Raw genomic sequence first — 5742 nt, 5'->3', positions numbered from 1 at the left:
GTGTTGTAATAAGGTGGTGATGGCACTGGGGCCATGATGGTTTTACAGAGATGATTCACCGGACCCCCAAAAGGGCCGGCTATATGATATGACTCGAACATGCATGTTTTTGTAATTCATAAAGTACATGTACAAGCTTCTGAATTGATGTCTTATCCCCTAATTCTCTATCTCAGATATGTTTCCAGTTGTGTTATATTATGTTTTACATACTCAGTACACATATCGTACTGACCCCCTTTTCTCGGGGAGATGCGTTCATGCCCGCAGGTACAGATACAGATTTTGGGAGTCCGTCAGCTTAGAATTCCATGCAGCTCAGCTGGAAGAGGCTCCATTGTATCGGAGCCTAGTTTTTGATACTGTCCACGGATGTATAGAAATTGTTTTATCCATTCAGGGGTACGGCGGGGGCCCTGTCCCGCCATATGTTGTCATTTATATGTTTAGAGGTCTGCAGACATGTATATGTGGGTTGTGTATGTCAGTTTGATTCAGCTGGGTCTACATGATATATGATATATGTTATTATGTTATGGCAGCCTTGTCGGCTTGTGTGCCCTGTCATGTTGTGATACAAACGAAAAGGGCTACAGTTTATGAAAATGTTATCGACTAGTGGGGCTCTGTTACATGATATTGTCTTGTTTACGATTCAATGTGATATCAGCTAATAGATATGTGTACGGAGGGTCCAGGTCGGACCCCAGTCGCGGCCTACGGGGTTGGGTTATGACAGAAGTGGTATCAGAGCAGTTCGTCCTCGGATTGTCTGCAGACCGTGTCTAGTAGAGTCTTGGTTATCGGTGTGTTGCACGCCACATCTATAAACAGGAAGCTATAGGACATTTAGGATGTTACATTTCTTCTACATCTGAGATCGTACTTTAGATCTGAGTCATAGGAAACATTCCTTATACTAACATTGGATCTTAACAGAAGGACGACACCAACAGAAAGAAGTAATTGACGACATGGAAAGTTACGAAGCACGCATGCAAGTAAAGTAAAGCCACGGAAGATGTCCATCGGGTAAGGTATTGAAATATAAAGTTGAAATATGAAAGGAAAACAGACAGGAAGGGCAATGAATACAGTTTAAAGTTGGACATACGAGGTAAGTCAAGTATTTTTATATTACTATTGATATTGAAAGCCCCGTGTGGCTGCAATATGAGATGACATTGAAAGCCCTGTGCGGCTATGATATGATATGTATATATATGTATATATATATATATATGTTGGCCCTGTAAGGCATTGTTGGTATTTTCTGCGTGCAGGTTTTGGGGTAAGTAAGAAATGTAGAGGAAACTCTGCCGAAAGTTTCCCAGAACAGGGAAAAGGAAATGAAACATAGATTTTTGAGATGTCTGAGGAGTTGATGCCAGGTACCCCTACATTGTTCAACTAAAGCTATAAGAGGTAACCTTTAGGTGGTCGATAAGAGGCACCCTTTTCACTTGAAGAATTTTATTTCGTAGGAACAAAAGCTTAATTAAGTAGTAAAGTTCAGACTACGGTATCTCCAGCCGTATTGGTACTGTAGAAATATAAACAGAGGGCTTAGGGTGAAGGATAAGATGTCCCGCGAATGAGTTTCACTCTTTTAGAAAAAAAAATACCAAGCCCTCAACTCCTAATTGTGAATTAGATGAGTTGTTCATAACTCGAGGATAAACTCAGAAGGAGACCAGGTAGGTCAAATATTAGAAGAAGTACTGTGATGTTTAAGAGGTTCTGATTTCTTCCAACAATGGTTGGAAAATGATGTACGATAATAGTTTATAATTTGCCACTGACTAATTGGGGAAAGAACTTCTAATAGAAGCACCTCAAAGAGATGTCAGGAATCAAATATATATACGAGTTAAAAGGGGGATATGTAAGTATGAACTGAAGAGTGTGATATGAGTATGCAGGGATAAATTGGAACCACTAGTAAGACGCACTTAGTACGCGTTGCCTAAGTTAAAGGCCTGCATTGAGAATGCAGTAAGAGCATGGGGCTTAAGATACAAAGAAATGACGTGGGTACACCACGTCGCCCCAAAAATAGTGGAACCCTCAAGGGACGAGGATGGCAAACTTAAGGAATAATTGGCACAACTTGTATTCGTCCCAAGAAACAAAGGATATAGGTTGGGACAAAGCCACTGCTTCAAGAAAACTTGGAATAGTTATCGTCGGAATAATAGTACTGCCTAATTGAAATTGAACGACTACAAGTACAAACAAATGAAAGTACGAGTACCCTCTAAAGGGGGGAAGTTAAGGAGAAAATGGCAAAAGTAAGGTGAAGGCAATCGATATGGGAATATAGCTGAGACGAACGTCTTAACTTCAATAAGGTATCTTGTCGAACCAAGTTAAAAAGGTTTGGAGGCTACCAATAGTTGGATGGAAGCCAGAATGCTACATAAGGCAACGTTGAGAAGGTTGTGACGAGACCCTGAACAACATAACCCTAGAAGGCGGCTACGTATAAAAACAAAATAGTGTAACCATGAAAGGATATCAAATAATTCAAGAGACACTATGAAGGAGAACGACAGCATGCTAGACCAAAAGCCAAAACGTTTGTCATAGAGTTAGTCGCAAATGATGTTGCGATAGATAAATAACTAAACGAAAAGGAATAAAAAGCCTCCCGTGGTAGTAAATGGGGAGAACACAAAGTGAATGGAGGATAGTGGAGATAAAGGTCTACGCCGACACTGGATGTAAGATAACAGACAAAAGGACAGGGCAAAACATAAAGACCCACGAGACAACGCTGAGGTAAATCGGGAGCTAAGTTGAGTACCACACCCATTATGGTAAGGATTACAATGAAACGCAACACGAAGACTTCCCAGGGAGGTCACCCATCCCAATATTACTCTCGCCCCAGCACGCTTAACTTCAAAATTCTGATGGAACTTAATACGTTAGTGCTGGTATGATCACGCGAGACAGAAGCATTTGACTAGTAACGGAGAAACGAGATGAGATTATGTACCCGGAGTATTATAAGATATGGTAAAGAAAATCGTAACAAGGTCTTAAGAAAAACAAGAAGGATTAGCTATTTGCTAACTGACGACACACTTGAGTGCCACAGCTCTTCAACATAGAACTAGTTAATGAGAGGAAAACCGCAGAATGGCTATATAGGCTAGTGGGCGAGGGAATTTCGACACCACTTGGTAGACAACTCTGAGGGCGAAAAAGCAAACTCCAAAGGTAAGGGTACTAGCGGATGTAATTTACAAATGACAAGAAGTAGTGCCCAAGGTCGGAAATCCCACAATATGACCAGGACTACAAAACTCATTTTGCACTCTAGCGCTAGATGACTCTGGAGGGAATGTTACTTGTGGAATAACGATATTAGTCCCTACTCCTTCGATCAAAGGTTACCTAATCCACCGAGAAGGTGTAAAATTATAGAGTAAAAAAAACATGTTAGGACCTTACGGAGTCCCCACAGCTATTATCCCAAACGAAGGAGCCCAAGTTGCAACTAACTACCGAGAGGTGCAAAGATAAGTTAAGCCAAACTACCGAGATGGAATTAGTACTACGGGTGAAGTAAGACATGGCCACGATTGGACCAAAGATCTACCCCGACCTCGAGTGTAGGAAGGGAGGAAAGGCAGGGCAAGATATGAGGACTGGCGAGGTAACGCTAGGATGCTTCTTGTACCCTCTTGTATTCTTATAAAGGTAAAGAATGACACAAGATAATGTGTCTAGAGGATTATAAGTGGGGGTAAGGGAAATTGTGAAAAGGTTTAAGTAAAACTGACTGAGCTAGCTGGTTACTACAGGATAGCGAGCTTCTATGCCAAAACTCTTTTGGAATTACACCAGATCATGTTAGACAAAGCCCAGAATGACTACGAGCGCCGTTATATGGGGGAAACTGCAACATTATTCGGTAGCCAACCCTAAGGATTGGAAAAAAAGGGAAGAAGGACCCAAAAGATCAAATGCCAGTTAAAGTTCTGAAAAGAGTCGAGAAAGACTATACGAGACTAACGGTTCCCAAATTATCCACGTCATTATGCACCTATTTTATACTTGGTAAGAGTAGGGTGCTATATGAGTTGTTGTGATTAGGCTAAGGAATCAGCCCATTTGCTTCCAATCAAGAGCACCTATGCTGCTGAAATTAGAGGGAGTTATTGAACATGGAGAATGGTAAGGTTCCGTGAGGTTTCCTCCTCTAATATCCAGATAAAGGGACTTCAATTATAATTAACGCCTTGAGATCAGTCCAAGAAGAGGTCAGGAGCACAGACAGGTCTTAGTACCGCATTTCTCCCTCGAGCTACTAAACAGACTGAGCGCACTATTAGACGCTAGAAGATATGTCACAAGCCGGGAGACTAACTTCGAAGGTAGCCGGAATGATTATCCCTCACTTATCAAGTTGCCTACAATAATAATTACTACTCCAGTATTCCAATGGCCTCGACATGATTAAGCAAGCTATTGACTAAACGCCCAGGGTCGGCAGGAATGACATACAGAGTTCAAGTTGATGATTGGATGTTCATCATAGGGTCACCTAGAAAAGGAACTTAAACCAGAATATATTAGACGGTATCAAGTTACTCATAAGGTGGGCAACGTGGTTGGTAAGTTAAGCTTACCACCTCAGTTGGAAACTATACGCCCAGTCCATTAGATACTGACGAGTCACCCAGGGTATATTCCATAAATGAGGTCCAGTAGATGGAATCCTATGAGGAAAATCCTACCACCATCTTGGATCGGCAAACTGGAAGATTGTAGACTAAAGACATATCTTCCGTCATGTTACGGTGGAAAAACCAAAACCAGAAAGAGGATGATCGGGGAACTGAAGAGAACATGAAATACAAGTATTCGCACCAGTAACCGATGTCTACAGGTAACTCCAACTCTTGAGCACTCGTATGTTAATAATATAGATGGAAATGTATGTGATAGCATAAAGGAAAGGAACCCCTCTATAATTTATATAAAGTCTTAAAGGAAGTTGCATTTAACATTCGGGGACGAATGTTCTAAAGGGGGGAAGGATGTTACACCCCACATCTTTGTACTCGGAAGGTCCCTTAAGTTACTTAGAAGCTAGTATGTGAGCCACTTAAGTTACGACACTATCAAACGGCTCTAAGGAAGGGAGAATGTGATACCCCATACTAGAGAAGGTTGGAGATGAAATCATAAGAGTTCAGAAGGAATTGGAGGCCAACTAATGGGTCGTAGGACTCGATTTATCTACGTAAGCTACTAACTTGGAAGTCTTACACACTTAAGCTATTGGAGTACGTACCAAGCTTGGGTAGCATGGGTTACATAGGCTCTTAAAATAAGACGAGATTACGAACCTATGAGAGGGAGCAAAAACAAGTTTCCGAACTTACGAAAGTGAAGCAAGCAGGTGAAAAGCAGGCAGGTGACTCACCTACTTAGGATGGACCCCACGCTGCCATGTGGCAGTTTTGTGTTGGAAGCTTGGACGAGGTGTCACCCTAGGAGGCTGCCACGTGTCACCCTAGGGGATGCCACGTGTCACCTCCTAAGGAGGTGTATATATACATGTTGGCTGACTCTTTAACTCATTTTCCATCCAAAAACATCAGCCAAATGAGAGGAAAAACGTGAAAAACCAAAAGGAACAAGGCAGCAACATTTTTGAAGAATTAAAGGTGAGTTCTAAAATTTTTCCTCCGTGAATTAATTAGCTACGGTGTTCCTCAAGCACGT

General features: G+C 41.7%; 1 pseudogene; it reads right to left on the bottom strand.

The window, feature by feature from the left end:
- Positions 1 to 2833: 2833 nt before the first annotated feature.
- LOC129901850 (5S ribosomal RNA) lies at positions 2834 to 2953 on the bottom strand (annotated as a pseudogene).
- Positions 2954 to 5742: the final 2789 nt, after the last annotated feature.

Source organism: Solanum dulcamara, chromosome 8, assembly GCF_947179165.1.
Source record: "Solanum dulcamara chromosome 8, daSolDulc1.2, whole genome shotgun sequence".
NCBI classification, from domain to species: Eukaryota; Viridiplantae; Streptophyta; class Magnoliopsida; order Solanales; family Solanaceae; genus Solanum; species Solanum dulcamara.
The sequence above is the reverse complement of the archived record's forward strand: the minus strand, read 5'-3'. Positions and strand labels throughout refer to the sequence as shown.